Source organism: Thamnophis sirtalis, unplaced genomic scaffold (genome assembly GCF_051295495.1).
Source record: "Thamnophis sirtalis isolate CommonGarterSnake01/CBP01778 unplaced genomic scaffold, rThaSir2_p1.2 scaffold_4, whole genome shotgun sequence".
In the NCBI taxonomy this organism is placed as follows: domain Eukaryota; kingdom Metazoa; phylum Chordata; class Lepidosauria; order Squamata; family Natricidae; genus Thamnophis; species Thamnophis sirtalis.
Window position 1 is genome coordinate 96,251,035 of NW_028261384.1, and position 24,684 is coordinate 96,275,718.

Here is a 24,684-nt window from a genome sequence, read left to right on the forward strand (position 1 = left end):
TGTTGGAGATGTGGTTCTCTCGATGCTACATATTTTCATATATGGTGGACTTGCCAGAAGGTTAAAGCATTTTGGATAAAAATATGGTGGATTATGCAAAATATCTTTAAAAGAAGGATAAAGTTTATTCCTCAGTTATTTTTGCTAGGTATAAGTACTGACTTTACAGTGGTAGAGACTAACTTGATTCTGCACTTAATAACGGCAGCAAGACTGTTGGTGGCACAATACTGGAAGAAGGAAGACTTGCCTACAACTCAAGAATGGACATTGAAAGTTACAAATTTAGCCGAGATGGCTAAAATATCGGCATATCTTAAAGATCATTCAAATGAGAGATATAAACGAGACTGGAAAAAATGGATTGACTATATACAAAATAAATACAAGGCTAAGAAATTCCAGATAGCCTATGCTTAAGATCAGGAATGATTTAAATTGTTCAAAGTTAGCTTAGCAAGAAGAAGCTAAGATCAATGTAGAGATGTTATTAACTTTTTTTTTACTTCTTTATTCTTAATATATTTTAGACTGTGTTTGTTAAAAATCTATACCGTGTACGGGTTCTGGGAAGTCGGTGGGAGGTGGGGGGAGGGAGGGATATATACTAGGTTAGACACGATGTGTTAGATCTCAATGTAATGTGACTTCACATGTATACTGTTTTTCTTTAATTTCTCTTTAAAAATAGGATAAGCTAAGTACATTGACATATAGTAGAAATACACCAAGGGGAGGAGGAGTGGGAAAGAAGAAAGATGGGTAGAGAGGGATGGGAGAGAGGGTGGGAGGGAAGTTGAGAAGGAAGGGAGGGAGTGGATTGGGAGAGAGGAGAGGTAGAGGGGGAGGGGAAGTAGGGTAGAGGGGGATGATGGAGGGAAGATAGAAAGTTGGAGGGGGTGGAAGAAAGAGGTGTATGGAGAGTGGAAGAGGTATATTGGGTCTTTATTTTCTGGAGTAATGTTGACAAGAGGAATTACTGCGATTATTGTTTAATGCTGTATGGTGATGGCTATGTACAGTATATATGTGACTGTATGAAAATGAAAAAATAAAAAAAATACTTGAAAAAAAAAAGAATGGAGTCAGGTGGCCAAATAAATAAATAAAAGAACTAAATGTTAATCATATGATTTTATTGTTCATTTCCATTCTTTACTTCTCAGAACCCTGAGAAATGAAATAAGATCAAAAGAAAAAATTGGAAAAAGATCTTTCAAAAACGCTGAAATTAAGAGGAGAAAATAGAAAGGGGCAACAAGACAATTTCTAAGAAACTTTAAGGCAGGCTTGAACACAACATTACTTCATAAAAACTACTTACCTTGGACTTTAGAAGAATTGCAATAATGTATTTGTATCTATGGTGAAAGTTCAATCATTGGAAGCTTTGGAAAATGGGTGTGTAACTGGCTGATGTATATGACATCAAATCTCTTAGATAAGAAAAATAAGAAGCCAGCAGTATTTCTTTTATTTATGAATAAACATTGATAGGGGACAAAAGTGGGAGGTAAAGTAGGTGAGGTCTTTCTAGACGTTAAATGGTAATGGTTAAAGATCCTACCATTAGGAATGTGTTCATATACCATTTTCAATGTTCCATTGTTGGTGGAATTGTCATGACAGTTTTCTTTGAGAGACTGGAATCCTCTGAATCTGCTAGTCTACCTGAGATAGAGTATAAACAGGCAGAGAGGCAGATAGATGGATAGATGATAGATAGATAGATAGATAGATAGATAGATAGATAGATAGATAGATAGATAGATAGATAGATAGATAGATAGATAGAAAGATAGATAGATAGATAGATAGATAGATAGATAGATAGATAGATAGATAGATAGATAGATAGATAGACAGACAGACAGACAGACAGATAGATAGATAGATATGCACGGAGAGAGGGGGGGAGATGATAAATAGTTTCAGATCTTATTTCCTAATGAAGATTGGCTATTTCCCAGATGAAATGGAAGTAACTTGTCTTAATTTTATTTTATCTCTACTCTATTAAAGGGCTATTTCCTTTAAAAAAAAATAAAATAAGGGCACAGATGATTGAGAAATCAGTCTATCTCCAAGCCATGTATTTACTCAATAGACAATTCTATTTTTTTTATTAAAAACAATGTTTATCTCCAATATGCATTTTAATATAGCCTGCATAAACAGAGGGATAAAATCAAGATCACGTGAAATGTTAATACCACTTTATAATCGTGACCCAACAAAAGCGCGAACGTCATAAGCGCGCCGACAACACCGCGGCGCTAAAACTGCGATGTCAAAAGCGCGCTGACAACAGCGCGCCGACAACAGCGCACCGACAGAAGCACAATTTAATTTAAGGTAAGGTTTACGGTTAGGTTTAGGGTTAGGTTTAGGGTTAGATTTAGGGTTAGGGTTAGGGTTAGGGTTAGGTTTAGGGTTAGGGTTAGGGTTCCTACAGCGCGCTTCTGTCGGCGCGCTTTTGTCGGCGCGCTTTAGGGCTAATTAGTCCTCATTCGTCGTGCGGTTTTGTCACCGCGCTTTAGTCACCGCGGTTTAGTCAGGCGCGCTTTTGTTGTGCGCGCATTTGTGGTGGAACCCTTTATAATGCCTTGGTAAGGCCACACTTGGAATACTGCATCCAATTTTGGTCGCCACGATGTAGAAAAGATGTGGAGACTCTAGAAAGAGTGCAGAGAAGAGCAACAAAGATGACTAGGGGACTGGAGGCTAAAACATATGAAGAACAGTTGCAGGAACTGGGTATGTCTAGTTTAATGAAAAGAAGGACTAGAGGAGACATGATAGCAGTGTTCCAATATTTCAGGGGTTGCCACAAAGAAGAGGGAATCAAACTATTCCCCAAAACACCTGAGGGCAGGACAAGAAGCAAATGATAGAAACCAATCAAGGAGAGAAGCAGAGGCGGGTTGCTTCCAGTTTGTCCCGGATCGGGCAAACCAGTAGTGACAGCGGCAGGAGGCTCCACCCACCTGTGCATGTGCAGAGCCGGTAGTAAAAAAAAATGAAGAAACCTAAACTAAGAAGAAATTTCCTGATAGAACAACTAACAAGTGGAACAACTTGCCTTAAAAGTTGTGAATTCTCCAACACTGGATGTTTTTAAAAAGAGATTGGACAACCATTTGTCTGAAATGGTATAGGGTTTCCTGCCTGAGCATGGGGTTGGATTAGAAAACCTCCAAGGTCCCTTCCAACTCTATTATTCTACTCTACCTACTCTGTAGGTATTGTACAGTGCATTTACTCATTTAAACACTTGCTTAAATTTATTTTCTCTCAAAACACCAATTTTAAATGCATTTTACAGTTTTCTAAGAAATTATTGCAAAACATTCAATATTTGCCTTTCCTTTCCACAAAAAGATGGAGTAATACATAGTGTTATTTCATACATTAATGTTCATAGTGAATGCCATTAAGATCAGATTTCCCTATTATTTCTAGTCATATCTTTCCTGAAGAGAAAGACCACTCCAGTTACAGTTGTTAAAATAAATTAAGGAAAAACTAACTGCACAGACAATAAGGTCTGTTTTGATAAATACAGATAGTCCTCCACTTTGTTGTTTATTTAGTGACCATTTGAAGTTACAACTGTACTGAAAAAAAGTGACTTTTGACCATTTTTTCACATTTATGACTGTTTTGGGGTTCAGTTATGGCTGTAAGTCAAGGACTATCTGTATATGTATGAAGCAAAAATATAGGCTTTTATTTCCTGCATTCTTTTCAGTGGAATAATAAAGGTGAGGCCATAATTATAAAGACTGCTGATGATTCATGTTGGAATAAATGGAATTGTGTGAGGGAAATGTAGTCTGTCGTGAGAGGGAGGGGCCCTTTCCCTGGTGACAAACATACAGTGTAGCTTGGAATGTCTGGTGGGCTGGAAGACAGCAAGGTCAGATCCTCCATAGCAATCCACTGAGTGTATCAGTAGTTATTGCAAATAGTTGCCTAGCAAGATTTCTGCTTGTAGGCAAACAGCAATAATAGAACTACCCATAAGTAACTCCTTGTGCCATTATGGGTTCTTTGGGTCTGACAAGTTGTGTGAAATAAATTTATTTGAATGTTCTCATTAAAAAAAAGAAACAGTTCCATATGCACAAACTCTGCTTCATCTTATGAAACCAAAAGTAGAACTCTCATGCTGAGCAGAGTTCAATTGCCACAGTTATCATAGACAAAGCACTTCTTATAGAAGGACACACACTGACTGTAAGCACATCTAAAGCAAACAGCAAGCTCTCAACCATCTTATATTTTAAGTTAAGATCTTTCTCAGCATTTTTAGAATTACCCCAGGATTATCACCCTGAAGTGTAATGCAGAAAAGGGAGGGGGGATATTCAAGGCTAGGATTAAACATTAAATAGTAAACAGCATTCCTGAAAGTTAGGGATATGGATATAAAAACATGGAATCCAACTTCGGGTTCCAGAAATTCAGATTTGATTAAAAACAATATCTCACTTTTGTTGTTGTACATGTTCAGACTTCTATAGAAGCTAAGTACCAAAAGGTATACATATTTTTGAAGGACTCAATCTGGATCTAACTAAGCAAGATTTCTTCAGTAGCCTTTTTAAGTAAGGAAAATATTTTTTTTATCACATTTACTATGAAATAATTAATGTTTAATTAAAAAGGATGTCCAGTCTTTAAGTCAAAGTTGTTTTCCAGATGAAGCTGATGGAAGAAATATCCATCTGGGTTCAGTTCCAGTGGGGAGAAAGACACTAGAAACATGGAGGCTGATTGGAAAGATGGTTTATTGATGAACAGGACAACATGGGTTTGAAGTCCTGATGTAGCTGAATACATGGAGTGGAGAATGGAGTGTTATTTATACCCTCTTTGACTTTGAACTTGAGCTTCCTGTTCTTGTGGCAAGGGCATGTATTCTATTGGCTGTCAGACTCCCAGGGGGATATGTAGGGCTCACAGCTGAGGTTGTCTGAATTAAGGTTGATTGAACCTTGGGCTGATGTAATGAAGGGGCTTGGTTGTGCCATGTGGTGAGCTCTGCTGATAGATAATCCTATTATGTCCTGGAGGGTCATGTCTTAATCCCATCACCCTGGAGCTGAGGTCTTTTGTTTTGTAGATAGGCTGGCCCAGTCCTCAATGGGCACCAAATATCTGCTGGGGGCAGGGAGCTGAGTTTCTGTCTCTCTTAAGATTTCTAGTTTTCTTTCAAGGGAAATATTCTGCCTTTTTAATATTTCCTAAAACATTTCATTCGTCTAGGAGGGGTAGGTGCTAACTTTCTTCAAAGCATAATCCCGTTAGTGGCATGAGATGTACCCTTCTATTGATCACCAGATGCAATCAGAGGATGTATAGTACAACATGTCCTGTGTCAAAGATATATTATCTTAGACATTTGCAGGGTGAAAGATTCTGCTTCAAGTTACTGCTGTGGGTTTCTACCTTGTGCCTGAAGGAATGTTCTGTGCTCATTGCATTGCTCATTCTTGTTTCAGCCTGTCTCCAGCAATTAAGCCATTCTTGTAAATCAGTATCACGAAAGAAGAGCTTCTCCTTCCCATTTCCCATTTTTCTCTTATTTTTAAATTAAACGAGTCCAGGAAAATGTTAGGAAGCTTCCAAAGATCTACAGAAATCTTACTCCTCATATCTATTTTTATTAAATTCATTAGAGAATCTTCCACTTGCTCTAATATTTTCCCTTTCTCTATATTCAGGCTCTGGTGTTCTCTGAAAAAATAATAATAAAGCACTAGGACATGAAGTCATATGTTAACAAAGTCACTCCGAAGCAAGTTGGGTAGCAGACAAATTTAATAAATAAAATATGGATCTTTAATTACAATAGATTGCCTATATAAGTTGCGCGCACGTGCGCGCACCCACCCACCCACCCACACAATCTTAAAAAGGATTAAAAACTAACACCAGCTAATATAAAGTAATGAAGAAAAAGAAAAAAGAAAAAGCAAAAGCAAAAAGTGCAAGAAAAGAAAAAGTTAAAGAAAAATAAAGGAAAAAATATGGAATGCAGTGGCTTCCTAAATTGTTCAAAGCAGAACACACACACACACACACACACACACACACACACACACACAGATACAGAGAGAGTCACAGACAGACAGACAGACAGAGGGAGGGAGGGAGGGAGGGAGAGAGAGACACACACACAGAACATTCTATAATCTTTCTTATCTAATCATCAAAACCATAAATCTCAAGTTAATTTTTGAACAAATTGTCAGTAAGAGATTTTCAGTCCTCAATAAATATAGATAGTGCCTTTTCTCTAATCAAAAAAGTTAGTTTATTCATCTCAGCAAGATCTACCAGTTTCACCAATCATTGAACTAAATTGGCCCTCATTGAATCTTCTCAACTTTATGCATATAATAACATTCCATAGTAATCATATATTGAAATTATCCTACTCAGGTTTTAAGCACATACAATCAAACATGATTGCACTGGAAATTAACACATTTACATCAAAGCTGAAGAAATAATTAGCAAACAAAGACTATAAATGAAAGAGAAGTTTGCTTGAATAGTTTGTTTTAGAATAGTCCAAATCCAATTCAGGGTTCTGGGGCCAGAAAATGGTTGTCAGCCAGGCCAGTGGTTCAAGGATTTTATACGTGATCACAAGAACATTACATGAGAGTAAATCAAGCATTGCTTCCAGCAAAGGGAGCTTCTTAAATAAGGCTTCAGCCAGCTGTCACTAATTCAGAGACTTACTTGGCCATTAGCCACATAGACCAAGGTCCCTCTGGTCTTTGCTCCACTGGGTGTGTGTGTGGGCTGAGAAGCCGGATGTCCTCAACATATCTAGCTGTTCCTGCTGTCCAGATGGTGCCCGTGCTTGATCAGTCTCTTGGCTTGGTGTCTCCTGAGACTGATATTCCATGCTATCCAAACCGGCCATGATCTTTCACCTCTTCTTTCTCAACAACATCCATTCTTTCATCTAGGCCACACAATAAGCAGTAAAATAGTTTTGAATCCAATAAAGACAGCCCTTCTCTTTCCTTTGCATTTTGTAAACACATTTATCATGGCTTCCCCCAACCCCTTGCCCTAGAAACATATTTTTCTGTTATTGTTTGTGTGGTACAGTAAGTATCAAAGCCATATTATCTGAAACAAAAGCATCATTCTTGGCAAAAACTTTTATTTTATCATAGAGATTCTCCCCAACGTGGACAATTTTTGGTTCCACCACAAAACCGCGGACGACAAAATCGTGGTCGACGAAAGCGCGCATTTGACGTCATCACAGTGCGACGAAAACATCACGCTGTGATCGAAAAATGTAAAAATAAAGCGAAAACCTTACCCTAATCCCCCCAAACCTAACCCTAAACCTAACCCTAAACCTAACCCTTAACCTAACCCTAAATCTAACCCTAAACCTAACCGTTAACCTAACACTAAACCTAATGCTAACCCTTAACCTAATGCTAAACGTAACCCTAACGCTCTAAACCTAACCCTAACCCTAACCCTAAACCTAACCCTTACCTTTATGTGAATCGGCTTGCTTTAATTTTATTTTTATTTCAATTTTTAATTTTTTTCAGCGCACTGTGATGACGTCAAATGCACGCTTTCGTCGATCGCGCTTTTGTGGACCGCGGTTTTGACGGGTCACACAATTTTTATTTCTTCCATCTTAACAGCCCCCTTTTAAATTTTACTCCATGTCTTAAACATAATTAATTGGAGATAATCCATATTTGTCATAGCAATACTGAAGTGTTCGATTTGTATGCCAGCCATTTGCCTGCTATATTTGCAAATTCAAAATTTGTTTTGCAAAGTTCATCTTTATTTCCATCTGGCAGCTGAGGAATTTACAAGGGTCCTTAAACACTCTGGCAAACTTTAGTCTTTTAATAGAGAATTTATACACAATGACACAAATAGCTATGTTTATAGAATAGATGCCATACACCTTAAGTCATAGAGTTGTGCACTTTCTATTAAGTATTCTTAATCAAGTATTGCTTCCCCTTTCCATGTAGTATTATGAATGTCCATGCTCTCTTTTCTCACTAGAGGTCGCCATTTCCCTTCTTTTTGTTTGCATTTTAACTGATGCAAACATTTTCTGCAGGGAGAATTTCATTTAGCTTTTCCCTCTGTCTTCTTTTGCTATGCAGTATATTAACCTCTGATTGCTTTATTGTTCCTAAAGAGAAAATTGTAAAAGAAACATTTGAAATGTGAATTGTGCCTGGCAATCTACTCTCCAGATCAACAAAAGATCCGTAATTTTAAAGAATACTCTGATTCCATATGTGCCAAAAATTTAGAGTCACGGTTAGGGACATGGAAATTTAAATGTACCTCAAATAGAACAATGCACAACCTTGTTTTGATCCTCCCTCTTTCTTCTAAGCTGGCATTCTCTCTCTCAAATTGAGAAAAAAAATATGGTCAATTCAATCAGAATCAGTATTCAAGTAACAATGTTTTTATTTTATTTTTTAAATTATTTTTGCATCCAGAAGGAGAGAACATTTTACAATCCAATTCCAGGAAAGATTTTGAGGGTCTCATTCTAGGTGTGACAGAGCCAGGGCTGGGTTTCGACCGGTTCGCACCGGTCCCTGCGATCCGGTTGGTCGCCGAACCCGGAAGTAAGTAACTTCTGGGAACGGCGAAGCCCCCCCCCCGCGCCCGCGCGTGCCCGCACACCCGCGCCCGCTTCTTACCCATTTTTTTTAATTTTGCGCTTTCCACGCATGCGCAGAACGCCTGCGCAATCCTCCAGGAGCAGCTGGAGCATCGCGCAGACGCTAGTACGCACGTGCGCGCCGCGTGCGTGCGTGAGGACGCCGCCGGCCTCGTTCCAACCGATCCGGTTGAAACGGGGCGAGAAACCCACCCCTGGACAGAGCCAAATTTAAAATGGATAGAACAAGGAAAGGAAGTGAAAAACAGCCACCTGAAATAAACGAAGTCATTTTTGTACAAACCTTTCTCCCTAGGGCCTAAAGAACCTGCTCCAAACTGAGATGAGAGAAAATTGTCTGAAGCTAACAACAATAGGTTACTTTTTGTCCTTAACCAGTTGTAAAAAAAAACACCCTTATAGTGATAAGAGAAAACCCTGTATTGCTAAAAGGGCTGCTCAGCTAAAGTAGGCTGGAAAAGGCAACATCCTGGAAGAAACAATGTGGAGCAACGAAATGTAAGATATTTATTTCAGCTATTGGGATTCTTTGTTTTTTCTGAGGTAGGGTTTTACTGCAGAACACTTTGATGAATGGTGGCCTTAAGCAATTCCTGAAAGAGTCAGTAGGAGATCTTCAGTAACTGGGCTGTTCTTTTGCATGCATCAGGCTTAAATAACCTGGAAAGTCCCTAAAGCAGTTGTCAAAACTTTAAAGATACGGCTGTCTCATTGTTCTGAGGAAAAATATTTGACTTGCACCTTTATGCTTTGGAAAGAGTTTGTTTGAACATACGTATCATACGTATATCTAAAAGAAGAAGTAAAAATGGCTTATTGAGACACCTTTCAAAGCTTATCAAATTGATTGAGATCAGGTTTTCTTCCGGCCTTGGTTGAGGTAGCCATCTTTGAACAGTACATTAACTTTGAATCTGAACAGTAACATAATTCAAGATCAAGAATTAGAATTGTTTTTCTTTTCTTTTTTCCTTAACCCAGTGGTTGGAATGCAGTATTGCAGGCTAACTCTGCTCACAGCCAGAAGTTCGATCCGATTGGCTCAAGGTTGACTCAGCCTCCCATCCTTCTGAGGTCGATAAAACGAGAACCCAATAACTCGGGGCAATATGCTTATTCTGTAAACTGCTCAGAGAGGGCTGTACAACACTATGATGATAAATTTAAGTAGTATTGCTATTGCTGAATTGGCTTTTGATTCAAATAGGTTTGAATCACTATTAGACTATCTGGACTATTGTAATGTATCTACATGGAGATGTCTTTGAAGAGCATCTGGAAACTTCAGTTAGTTCAGAATGCAATGTCCTGAACAGTTTTGTGCAAGCCTCGACTTTCAAATGTATCACCTTTTATGTGGAAACTCTACTGGCTGGCAATTTGCTTCTGGATACACTTCAAGATCAGCCTACATGGCATGGGACCAGATTATTTGAAGGACCACCTCCATCCACCCACCACAATTATACCCACCCATCTAGAGTACATTAGAGATGTACATCTGGTAGGATCAGAAAAAGGAACCTTCTCAATGGTGGCTCCTTCTCAATGAAACACTGCTCCCCCCCCACCCCCATTCACAGTTGGCCCCTGCTTTGATGCTTTTCCGAAATGGATTAAAATGTATTTTTGTCAGCAGGTCTAGGGACCACAAATGGAGATGGAACCAATCAAATGGTTGATTTTTGTTGTTGTTGTCATGTGTGTGTATATGTGTGTATATGTGTGTGTTATGTTTCGGAGTTTAAATGTTATACACCACATGGAGTCACCTATATGTGAATTGTGTAGCTATATAAATTTGTTTAATAAATAAATAAATATTCTGAAAGTATGAGGAAAAAACACAATTTAGTAGAAAATAAATTTTAAGTTTTTTTCCTTGGAGGAAAAAAATAGTTAAAATATACTTTTTAATGAATTTAGTTGTAATCTGTGAAAGAAATGAGATCTGTGATATGGATACATTCTACGATAAAATTGTTCACAGGTTTTATAAATATTTGAAAAACTTGTTTAATTGGGTGCAATAGCAGAAAATCAAAGTGCCCACCCTTAAAAATGTTTTCATCAGTTTACTTTATGAAATCATATTTAGCATACTTTTTCTTTTTCTTTCGCGGGAATGTAAAAAAAATGACATTAGACATATATATATATTCCAATTTCTGAAGCGTAAATCCATCATCCCCAACCTAGTTTTAGCCAGAAGTTTTGGGACTGCAACTTTTAGAATTTTCAAGTAACATTATTAATCAGTCAGGTAGGAATTAAGTGGGTTAAAATTCCTATTAATTGGAGGTGACTAGTCTAAGGAAAACTGCCATGTGGGATACAATTGGTCTCTTTCTATCCTACGTCAGGTTCCAATCACACATATTCAACATGGTTACTATGAAAATTAACAATTTTATTTCAAGGCTGATGAGATAGCAGCAATGTAAACATAACAGAAGCTTACCCCAAGAGTTGGGTTCAATAAGAGCATGCACAAGAATAGCCCCAAACAATCCAGGATTCCAAGAGCCAGGTCAATATTGTCAGCCAGCTCAAAGATCAGAGGTCCAAATTCTCACAAAAACTGGATTCACATGAATATCACACAACGGAGATTATTTCCAGCAAAGGGAACATAGGTCTGAACTATTTTTTATATCAGGATGCAATCAGCTATCACTCATCAAAAGATTTATTCCTTTGCTTGCAAGTAGCCTCATGGAACATCTCTGTTCTCTTCTTTACTCGCCATGTTCAGGAGTTGGGAGGAATTATATCCTCCTCCTCTTGACTGCTCCAGCTATCCAGGTAGTGCCTGTTCAGGTAATCCTAGACCTATGACCACAACTGAGCCCAACATTTCTATTGCTAAGACAGTAAGTGAATTTTGCTGATTTTATGGCCTTTCTTGCCACAGGTGTTGAACGAATCACTGCAGTTGTTAAGTTAGTAACATGGCTATTAAATGAATCTGGTTTCCACATTGATTTTGCTTGTCAGAAGGTTGTAAAAGTTTGATCACATGATCATATACTGCAATAGTCATAAGTGTGAAAAACAGTCATAAGTCACTTTTCAATGCCATCATAACTTCGAACAGTCCCTAAATGAATGGCTGTAAGTCAAGGACTACCTGTATTGGATCAGCGGGGTGTCTCCTGAGACTAACAATTCACAGTTTCAGCTGGAGCAGCTTCTTCAGATGCAGATCAGAACATGAGACCTGATCGTTACACTTTCTACATTAATTTATTGTGGTGATCTCTCATCCCCAAAATCTCTTTTGATCTTTTAATATATTTGAACTTGTATGTTTTCACATCTGTTCCATTTCCTATGTAACTAATGAAATAAGCTGTGATCCACAAGGGCTTAATGTGATAATATATCTGTGATCTTTAAAGGTGTTATAAATTATTAATCTTTTAAATAACCGGTTTGTCTTCCTTAGCTCAGATGTAATGTTATTCACAAATTCTATTGTGTCTTTAGTATTTTATTGTCTTGATATTTTACAACTGATAAACCCTAAAAGTCTTCTTTCTGAGCCATCTGAGCTGAATCTGGCAAACATAAGAGTTTTGGAGCCTGATATATGAGATTCCTGAGAGATTACAAAAGAAGCAAATTATGATGCAGTGAATATTAGGTTCCATGAATATTGCTTTAATGTGTTGCATTCAAGAAACATTTTGTGGGGGTGGTGTTGAAAGAAACTCATGACTCAGTAATTGAACCTGAAACCTACATTATATTCCTTTTTTTTATTCTACCTTAGCTGCTTCTGGTTCTACAGTATTGTTAAGGAACTCAATGATTGTTTTGCTCCTTCCATTTTCATCCAGCCTCATATAAACAAGTGCATATTCTGTTCATTCAATGTTTTTTTTCTGAGAACCTGTCACCCGCCTATATTAGCATCTTAACAGCCAATAGAGGCTAGTAATTAGCTGAAATGTTATACAATGTTCTTTCTTGTGCAATTACTGAGAAATTGACTTATTTTATTTTTGAAAAAACTTGTTGTTTTGCCCTGTCCATTAAAATCTCTTACGATGAAATCTAGAGAATGCCAAAATCTCTTAACGATGAAATCTAGAGAATGCCAAAATTCTCTTTTGTAGTAGGTCAATGAGCATTGTATAGTGTGCTGTGTAGACCAATATGGATGTTAGTATACAGCAGTGGTTCTCAACCTGTGGTCTGGATTCTTGGGAGGGCCAGGATATCATCACAGGGGATCACTAAGGCTTGAAGAAATGTTATGATTTAAACCTTGAGTTAAGTCTTGGGAGTCCGTGACCATGACCCATGGCCACAAAAGGTATTAAAGGAGGTCCATGGTGAAGAAATGGTTGAGAACCACTTCCATTATAATGTTTCTAGCAAAATGAGAAATTGCACAAAGTCAAAGTCAATATCTACCCCTTCTAAACATACAGGAGAAAGTATAACTTCTTCTTGAGAACATTTTCAGCATAAGCACTCAAATCTGCCTAGAGTGTTATCAGTTTTGTCTGTAGCAGTACTTGCCCTCTGGGATTAGTTCTGCTCCTGAGATCTGGCTAGGTCCCACACTGTTATTATTTAGAGTGATCTTTTGAAGACCTGGTTTTTTACCTTTGGTGAGGGAGAGTGAAGCCCTTTGCTTTGTTCCTGTCTGGTTTGTTATTCTCACCATCTTTTATTTTTGTATTTGTGATTAATTTTATTTCTTTTGCTTTAGTTATTGCGAGCTGGTCAGAGTCATTGGGAGCTGGGAGACATACTCTTCAACATCTTCATCAATGTTTTGGATGAGGGAATAAATGGGGAACTCATCAAATTTACAGATGACACTAAGCTGGCAGGAATAGCCAACACTCCAGAAGATAGGCTTAAGATACAGAAGGATCTTGGCAAACTTGAACATTGGGCTCTATCTAATAAAATGAAATTCAATGGTGAAAAGAGTAAGGTTCTACATTTAGGCAAGAAGAATGAAATGCACAGATAAAAGAATAATGCTCAGGCTGTCATGCTGATCTGGGAGCTGCACTTGGCTTCTATGAAACACTTTATACCTCAGAGGTAAGACTTGGTTGATCTTAGTGAACATATAATGATGCAATGTAGTTCACCAAAGTGTTTTTTGCAGGCATAACAGAAACCTATTTTGGCTATAGACATACCAGGGAAGACCTCAGAAGCGATGTTAAATAAAATGATATAATCATTATTTTAAGATGAGACTGTGTGGCTTCATGAAACAGTTTGAAAGGAATGCGTTGTCAAAGCAAAACACCCATTTGTGTTTTGTCAGAGTACTTTTGCCAGTTGCTATTTCCCATAGTTGACATACAATGTAATGCAACATGTACTCAATGTGTGTCCTCTCTTAAGTAGGATTCTTTTTTCCAAAGAGAATGTTTAGGGTGAAAAAAGCACTCTTGAACTTGGCTATAATTCCATGGTAGATGACATGTTTTGCATGAATTACAAATTATTTCAAATTACATCACCAATGGTAAAAGCCGGTGTTCATATATTTCCTTGTAAGACTGAAGAATATCACTGCGGACACCAGGGCTAAACATATCAGTTCTGAACTCCAGAAAATCATATTACTTTCCACTTCCCTGTGGAAAACATCAGGTGTTTCACTGAAATTCTTGTCTTAATTTTTAACCCTAGGCTGAGCTGAAAAGAATTGAGGTCCATTGAGTCATAAAATATGTCAACTTAGATGCCTCACATATGAAAATATGTTTAACATTGTTGGGTGGCTTCACCCCCTGTCCTTTTGTAATTGTTTGTTAATTCCTACAAAAACAGGTAGCTGAGAATGCATATATGGATGGCTGAATTCTTATTGAAGTGAGATAATATCTGCAATTCTTTAATCACAGCACACAGATTTAAATATACAAAGAAAAGTGTTGGAAGATCAATCCCAATCTCAAGGAATTCATAGAAACTATAGATAATTTTATTTTTTTCAGAAAGTGGGCAAGCTTCTTGATATCAATTCTGAAATATTTATAATTCTATTAACATTTGTGATAGAAATGTGAAATATTTTGTAATCTGTGCAACATGTTTTTTGCTACTGAACTACAATCCAACTTTCAAACTCTAAGAGTATAATGGATCAGTGGTTAGAATGCAGTATTACAGGCTCACTCTGCATTCCCACTGCCAATTGTTCGATCCTGATCGGCTCAAGGTTGTCTCAGTCTTCCCGTCCTTCTGAGGTCAGATTATTGGGGGCAATATGATGACTCTGTTAGCATCTTAGATGGGCTGTAAAGCACTATGAAGCGGCATATAAGTCTAAGTGCTATTTATATTGCTATCTCAAACATTCCCTTTGAAACATCAACCTGAGGGGAAATAACTTCCTTAGGGGGTTGCGTTATCATTGTGTATCAGTCAAATGAACTCAGTATCACTCTATTGGATCATGATTACCCAAGCTAATCAAAGTTAATCTCTGTGATGGAATTTTTCCATCACAGAAGTAAAAACAATAATGATAGCAATAAGTGTAAAATATGTCCTTGGAAGTCTCTGCTTTAATTCTCATATCAGTCATGAACTGATGAAGTAGTTTTCAGTTATTTGCTGTTTCTCAGGTTAAGGGTTTCCCTTCCCACAAAAAGAATAATAATCCTGGTTTAACGTACAGGGCTTTTGTAATGCTTACTTAGAAAATCTAGTTGGCAGGCCTTAAACTCCTCAAGTATCAGTCAGTTTGTATTGCCAAGCATTTGCTCTGACGTATATTTTTTTAAAAAAAACTTGATGCTTTCTGTGTAATAGAAAATAAGTATGTAGATTCCTTCCTGGGTTAATTGTGTTTGTAGAGCACAGGCATGGATGGTATCAGGACTGAGTAAGCTGCAAGGTATGAGAGTTCAATTGATTGTGTTTCTTCTGCCAGCCACTAAGCTCTGAGTGAGACTGGTACTGTTTTGCATTTACAGTCAGGAAGTTACATCATTTTAGATCTAGATTTGATTTTTTCCTGCTCTGATCCTTCCTGAAATGATGATCTATATTAGTCTGCATATTTCTGATTCTTTTAAGCCAGTGTTCCAACATTTGTAGCATGCCTCTTAACTATACTCTTTAGGGCTTAAATATCTACTCTGCCATCTTGGCACTACTTTGTTCCTACTAGATGTTATATAATTATGATTTAACAAGTATTTTAAGATAGAACAGCACTGAAAAAAGTGGTTTACAACAGATCCTCAGACATACAACCATCACAGCATGCCCGCAGTCACATGATCAAATTCTGGGCACCTAGCAATGCATTTTTGATCATTGCAGCATTCCAGGACATTTGAGTCTATTGTCACTTTTCCAGCCAGCTTCAGGTAATCAAAATCAATGTAGGTTAATGACCACATGATTCACTTAACAACCATGTCAAAAAGAGTCATAAACCTGGGCACAACTCACTTAACTGCTTTGCTTAGCAATGGGAATTCAGGTCCCAACTGTGGTGGTAAATCTGTTCTCTAGCTGGCGAAATAAAGGGAGTTGTTCATTCCCAGTTCTATGTTTATTTTTCGGTTTATCCAATTAAGGCAGATTAAATTGAGGTATCAGGCTAGGAAAAGTTGAAGTGGATTGCATTGGAGTGGATAATTGATTTGACTAATGTTGGATTAGTTCAAGAATAGATGTCAGTCTATTGGTTAGCTTATCAGATTAGGAAAAAAAGGAAAACTCGAAATATATCTAAAATGATTTACAGAGGGAAGGAGGTGTTCCAACAGGAAGAGATTCAAAAGGCTTTCTGGGAATTTTTTACAGAACTGTATAAAGGGGATAAAATTAATGGTTTAGACATAGACAAATATTTAGACAAGGAGAAAATACCTTCAGTTAGAGAAGAACACAGGCAAAAATTGAATCAACCAATAACCTCGGGGGAAATCCTGCAGGTAATTAAGCAATTAAAGCCAGGGAAAGCACCAGGCACAGATGGCTTGACAGCGGTTTACTATAAAAACTTACAGTTAGAAATGGTAGAACCTCTTAGAGAATTATTTAATATGATTCAAACGGAAGGTAAAGTCCCTCCATCTTGGAAGACAGCGTTTATATCTTTGATACCCAAAGAAGATCAAGATACTACTCAACCCAAAAATTATAGACCCATTTCATTACTGAATGTAGATTATAAAATTTTTACTAAAATATTAGCAAATAGGTTAATGTTGGTCATTCAACAATTGATACATACGGACCAAACAGGTTTTATACAAGGGAGACAGATGAAAAGTAATGTCAGATTAATTATTAATGCATTAGAATATTTGGGAAAGAACAACCAGATCCCTGCTGCGTTTATATTTTTGGATGCTGAGAAGGCCTTTGATCGAGTTAACTGGCAATTTCTGTTGAAGATATTGCAAAAAATGCAGATAGGAGATAATTTTTTACAGTCAATTAAAGCAATATACCAACAGCAAACAGCACAAATCATAGTCAATGGAAGTTTAACAGACTCTATTCAAATTGGAAAAGGTACAAGACAGGGTTGTCCTTTGTCCCCATTATTGTTTATTATAACTTTGGAAGTATTGTTGAATAAAATACGGGGCTTGGATGGTTTAAAAGGGATCAAGATTAGGCAGCAAGAATATAGAGTCCGCGCTTTTGCGGATGATTTGGTCATAATATTGGAACAACCGCAGGAATCCAGTATGGTTTTAATGAATACGATTAATCAATATGGTCAAGTGTCTGGCTTTAAAATAAACTTAGGAAAAACCAAAACATTAGCTATAAATATGAATATTAAACAAAAGGAAGAATTAGGAGTGATGCTAGGATGTGAGGTAGTTAAAAAAGTCAAATATCTTGGAGTTAACATTTTAACTTCAAATGGGAAGTTATATAAGCATAATTATGAACCACTTTGGCATAGCATACAGACAGAGATGAAAAAATGGGAGAAATTGCACTTATCTTTGCTGGGCAGGATAGCGGCAGTGAAAATGAACATTTTACCAAAATTTTTATTTCTTTTCCAAATGTTACCTATACTTAAAAAAGATGCGAACCTTTTAGAATGGCAGAAGGGTATCAACAAATTTGTGTGGGCAGGAAAGAAGCCGAGGGTAAAGATGAAAATAATGCAAGATGTACGTGAGAGAGGAGGACTGAAACTACCTAATTTAAAACTATATTATGATGCAGTGGTATTATCTGTAATTAGTGATTGGATTCATTTAACCAATGATAGAATATTGAACATTGAGGGACACGATCTGGTATTTGGTTGGCACGCTTACCTGTTATTCAACAAAAAATTGGATAAGAACTTTAAAAGTCATATTTTAAGAAATGCTTTATTGCGGGTTTGGAAGAAATACCAATATAAATTAAATGACAAGATACCCATGTGGGCAATTCCTAGACATGCAATTGAAAATATGAATACAGCACAAAAACAGGACAGATTTACCTACAGACAGCTTCTTACCTCGGAAAGGGGGGTATTACAATTAAAATCTTTAGAGGTATTAAAAGAGGAGAAGGTAATTCAAACATGGTTCCAGTATGGGCAATTACAGGCTAGGTGGAAAATAGATCAAAAAATTGGTTTTATTCAAGTTGAGGATAATCTGTTTAAACAAATAAGAGATCAAAGCTTAATGCATATAAAGAGGATATATAATGTATTAATACAGATGGATTCGGAAACAGAATTAGTTAAAGATTGTATGATAAAATGGGCTCAAAATATTGAGGAACCAATAATGTTGGATACATGGGAAAGAATCTGGGTAAGAAATGTGAAATTTACACAAGCTCAAAATCTGAGAGAAAATTTTTACAAGATGTTCTATAGATGGCATTTAGATCCTAAAAAGTTGGCTTCTATGTATCCGAATGTACAGCCTAAATGTTGGAGATGTGGTTCTCTCGATGCTACATATTATCATATATGGTGGACCTGCCAAAAGGTTAAAGCATTTTGGATAAAAATATGGTGGGTCATGCAAAATGTTTTTAAAAGAAGGATAAAGTTTAGTCCTCAGTTATTTTTACTAGGTATATGTACTGACTTTACAGTGGTAGAGACCAATTTGACTCTGCACCTGATAACTGCAGCAAGACTGTTGGTGGCGCAATATTGGAAGAAGGAAGACTTGCCTACAATTCAAGAATGGACATTGAAAGTAACAAACTTAGCTGAAATGGCTAAAATATCGGCATATCTCAAAGATCATTCAAATGAGAGATATAAACGAGACTGGAAAAAATGGATTGACTATATACAAAATAAATACGGGACTAAGAAATTCCAGTTAGCCTATGCTTAAGATCAGAAATGATTTAAATTGTTTAAAGTTAGTTCAGTAAGAAGAAGCTAAGGTCAATCTAGAATGTTATTAATTTCTTTATTTCTTTTTTCTCAATAGATTTTAGACTGTGTTAGTTAAAATTCTATACCGTGTACGGGTTCTGGGAAGTCGGGGGGGGGGGAAGGAGGAGGGGGGGTGGGGGGGTGGAGGGAGGGAGGGGTATACACACAAAAAAAATTGTACTTCAATGTTTTAATGATTGACAAATGATGACATATTTGTGTTTTTTTTTAAAGAAAAATAAAAAAAAAAAAAAAAAAAAAAAAAAAAGAATAGATGTCAGTCCCCACCCATAACAACGCAGGAAACAGAATCTGCTATTCAACAGCTTCTGCTTTGTTAGAAAAATATATAACCTCTGAACATTGTACAAAGTCTTTATCTCACTGATGTCATTTACATCGGATAATCCAGTAAAGCACAGTGAAACACCATATAAGGGTTTGGTTGCTGTATAAATATCTTATCCCAGTTCCCTCAAAACATTTTCTAATAAATGGTGACTTTAGTTGTGGAAAGAATAAAAATAAGAAAAAAGTAGATAATGAGTGACATCGCTCCATGTCTGGAAACTGTATTTCTTTTAGGGCTAGATAATTCAGGTAATATTACTTTTCAGGATTCGGTATGCTTCGAAAAATAATGCTTAAATGTGGTCAAACTCTAGATTACTTACAGTATATTTGCAACTGACCCTGTTTTACAATCAGCTTGGGAATGCTTTGTCACTTTAGTGCACACCTAATAATAAAATTCATAAAATATAGATTGAGGGTCAGGGGGAATGTTGCTTAATTTTTTAAGAAATATATAAGAGTTATCCGCTAACATGGGTGCACCTTAACAGATGGGTTGGATTAGAAGACCTCTAAGGTCTTTTCCAACTCTGTTATTCTTTTATTTGGGGAACTTATAGCTTTGGTATACAAAGGGGTCCTTTTATTTATTTTTAAATTCATTCTACCCTATTTTCATGCCAGATGGAATAAAAGTGTTATTTATTTGTTGCTTGTTACCATTTTTATGGCTGTCCATCATGTTATAACAACTCTATGTAGCTTATATATTGACCACTGTTATAATTGTTGTAAATCATTTTGGAGTTTTATTAACTCCATTTATTAAGCAACAAGAGGTCCAAATAAATCTCTTCCATTTAATGAACCATCAACAGTCTATGAGGCAAAAAAGAGAGTTTTTAATACCTTATGGGAGGTACGTAGAGTGAGAGGTAGATTTTGGCAGGGCAGAGTGGTGGAGACCTTGAACCAAAAGGCAGACACTGTGACAGTCAGGGTACTTACTTTAACAGAGAGGGCCTGGAGAATGCTCACCCTGTTAGATCTGCAGGATGAGCAGAAATATTTAGAGATAATGTGGTGTGGAGTATTGGAGATGCTAAACCAGCACCTTGAAATGTACTTAGATGGTCAGAAGGACCCCTTGCCAAAGAATTGGGTTACACGAATGTAGTATCTTGTGCTCAACACTGTCTGCATTGCCGCATTCCGTGTCATTCTGGGTTGTTTAATTTTCCAATGCAGTTTACCAATGTGTGCATCTCCGTTTGTACGTATGTGTCTATATAATTATGTGTATATACGTAGGTGTGTGCATATTAAATATACGTACGTACACACAAACACACACACACACACACATATGATATTATCAGCACAAATATAACACAAAATGTGTAACAAAGGCAACAGTAAAAATATTGGGTTTCTGTCGTGATGGACTCTTGTGATGAGCCGATTGACAGATAATGGAAGTTGTCAGCTTCCTCCCATAATTGGGGCTTACCAGGGGTTGTGACACTAAATATATACCTTCTTCCCTGGCTTCCGCTGATAAGGAGGAGAACTTGTGGCTTAATGGCTGAGACGTTTGCCTAAGATGTAATATAGCACAGGTTCGAATCCCAGTAAAGGTATGGCTAGCTGATGAGAGCTAAATAGCTTGAAATAGATCTGTACTAGTCTCCCTTTATTTATTTATCAGCACAAATATAACACAAAATGTGTAACAAAGGCAACAGTAAAAATATTGGGTTTCTGTCGTGATGGACTCTTGTGACGAGCCGATTGACAGATAATGGAAGCTATCAGCTTCCTCCCATAATTGGGGCTTATCAGGGGTTGTGACACTAAATATATACCTTCTTCCCTGGCTTCAGCTGATAAGGAGGAGAACTTGTGGCTTAATGGCTAAACGTTTGCCTAAGATGTAATATAGCACAGGTTCGAATCCCAAAAGGGTATGGCTAGCTGATGAGAGCTAAATAGCTTGAAATAGATCTATACTAGTCTCCCTTTATTTATTTATCAGCACAAATATAACACTACACACACACACACACACACACACACACACACACACACACACACACACACATTCATAAAAATTAGATAACCTGTTTTATATTAGGGAAAATTCTTTTCAAAACCTATCCAGGAAATATTACAAGCAAAATGTGTATGGAGGAATCCACTCCAAAATTCATAAACAAAAAATAAAACAAAAATAGAACAAAGTGATTTGAAAAGAAAAATGTCTGGCTGGGTAAACCAGATTAGAAAAAATCAGAAACTGGAAGAAAAAAAATAAGTTTGAAATCTCTCTTTAAGACAATTCTATAATCTAATCCAGAGGTAGTATATAGCCAGTTCTCTCTGGTTTGGGTGAACTGATAGGGGCGGCGGCGGGAGGCTCCGCCCACCCACCCCAGACTTAATGTGTGAGCACTGCACATGCGCACACGTGGCACGTGAGCTCACATTTGCAAACTGGTAGGGAAGGTAAGTGAATCCCATCGCTGGTCTAATCACTCCAGAAGTCATCATTCCCTTATTACATTCGTTATAGCCAATATAAAGTGTTGGTTTTTAATTTTTTAAATAAATTCTTGCTTGATTTGCTTTGCAGTGGATGGACTTTATCTCTCAAAATTATTGGCAATGACCACACTAGCTTTGAATTCTGGGAGTTGGATTACATGCACCTAAAGATGCTAAAGTTGGGAACTGCTGATAGGTAATCTACCTTTCTGATCACCTGCCTTGTAGTCTCATACTCTTTCTCTGCCATCATTTTTCCTTTAACAGCTTGTGTATATGTATATGAATAATGTTACAGCATTAGGAAATCAGGCCCATTTTAATTTATCTGAATGGGTAGGTTCTGGGTATTAATCTGAAAGAATAGATCAATTCACCCAGTGTTATCTATCTGGTATTACCAGTTCTCCCCAGAAAACATTAGGTAATCCATTCAAGGTTTTTTGGAATCTTCCTTATGCAACTAGAAGTTGCAATCATGAACTGGTCTTTACATGTTCAGTGAAAGAACTGGTTTATGGAGGTATATTTTGCTGTCCTTTTATGGGCAACTTTAAAAATCATAAACGCAACTTCCATAGAACTCCAGTTTTCTCCCTCCCAAACTCTGGGAGGGGGCATAAAAATGATGTTATTCCACAGCATGCTAAAAAGGGAAAGATTGGGGGAGGTGTTTCTTTTCCGAAACAAGCCTTTGTGGTAATCCTTGGGAAAATAAAAGGGTTATTTGTTTTGGCCATTCAGAAGTTGCATTCTCTCTGAAATTTTATTAAAGTCATTTATGTTAAGAATTGTTTGAAAAAGGGCTTAGAAAGCCCTTCTTAATTGGAAGTGGGATGGCCATTTTCAGAAATGTTGCGTTTTCCTGCTATATTGTAGATCTTGCTTTCAATACAACTAAATGACCTCCAAGTTCTCCACCTATCTATAAATTTCCCTGATTCCATGGGCAAAACGTTTTGAGAGTGTAAATACCAGTAATCACTAATATAAGGAGAATATGCCGTCATGCTGTAATCATCTAAGCAAGGCATTTAATTTGTGCAACAAATCCAGGGGTGAAATTCAGCAAGTTCTGACAGGTTCTGTAGAACCGGTACTGGAAAAATTTGAGTAGTTCGGAGAACCGGCAAATACCACCTCTGGCTGGCCCCAGAATGGGGTGGGAATGGAGATTTTGCAATATCCTTCCCCCAGGAGTAGGGAGGGAATAGGGATTTTGCAGTATCCTTTCCCTGCCACGCCCACCAAGCCATTCACACAGAACAGATAGTAAAAAAATTTGAATTTCACTACCGAAGCCTGTGTTTGGGCAGTGGTTCCCCACTCATCTCCTCGGTGGGATGGGGTTGGGGGAATAAACTTTTCTCCGTCCAATGCCAGTTTCTGCTAATCAAGCTTCGGTGTAATGTGTAATTAAGCAATTGGAAGCAGCAAAAGGCAAGAAAGATGACCATCAAAAAGGTTGCTACAGAGGAACTGTTTATTGCTCTTTGGGTATAGAGGCCCAGCCATTATTAAGGTACATCTAATGGATAGTTCTTAGCTTTGTATTTGTATGGATCAGGGTTTCAAAAAAATTTCGAACCTACTCTGTGGGTGTGGCCTCCTTTGTGGGAGTGGCTTGCTGGCCATGTGACCTGGTGGGAGTGGCTTGCCAGCCATGTGTTTTCTTTCTTCTTTCTTTCTTTCTTTCTTTCTTTCTTTCTTTCTTTCTTTCTTTCTTTCTTTCTTTCTTTCTTTCTTTTCTTTTCTTTTCTTTTCTTTCTTTCTTTCTTGGGTACTTGAGAGACCGCCTGCTGCCAATTACCTCCACTAGACCGATTAGATCCCACAGATTAGGCCTCCTCTGAATTCCATCCGCCGGCCAGTGTCGACTGGCGACTACTCGGAGGAGACCCTTCTCTGTGGCTGCTCCAACCCTCTGGAACGAACTCCCCGTGGAGATTCGAACCCTCACCACCCTCCAGGCCTTCCGCAAAGCCCTTAAAACCTGGCTGTTCCGACAGGCCTGGGGCTAAAGAACTGTTGCCCCCGTCTCGAATTGGTATGACTGTTGTGTTTTAATCATGCATTGTTTTTTTATGTCATTTTAAATTCTTGTTTGTATCCCCCTTCCCTGGTTGAGTTGTGAGCCGCCCTGAGTCCCCTTCGGGGAAAAGGGCGGCATATAAATAAAATCAACATCAACAACATCAACATCTTTCTTTCTTTCTTTCTTTCTCTCTCTCTCCCCTTCCTTTTGTCTCTCTGTCCCTTTTTCCTTTTTTTCTTTCATCTCTCTTTCACTTTTTCTTTCTTTTTTTCTTTCTTTCTTTCTTTATTTATTTATTCCTTTCTTTCTCTTTCTCTCTCTGTGTGAGTCTGTCTGTCTCTCTCTCTGTGTGTGTATGTGTCTGTGTGTGTCAGTGGTGGGTTTCAAAAATTTTTGGAACCTCTTCTGTAGGTGTGGCCTGCTTTCTGGTGGAACCTCTTCTAACCAGTTCGGTAGATTTGACGAACCGGTTCTACCGAACTGGTGCGAACTGGTAGGAACCCACCTCTGGTATGGATGTACCAGAAATAGTTTCATCCATAGTTCAATTGATTTGTCTTTACCACATTTCAGCATTTATGTCATTATAAAACAGCCCTACCTCCAGAATCTCTCAAGCTTTTACCAAATTTTCTCTCTTGAATCTACTTGAAAATTTAATCATGCCTAGAAAAGCTTTAGACAAGTAATACACCTCTTACTTTTCTATAGATACTCTAGTCATAA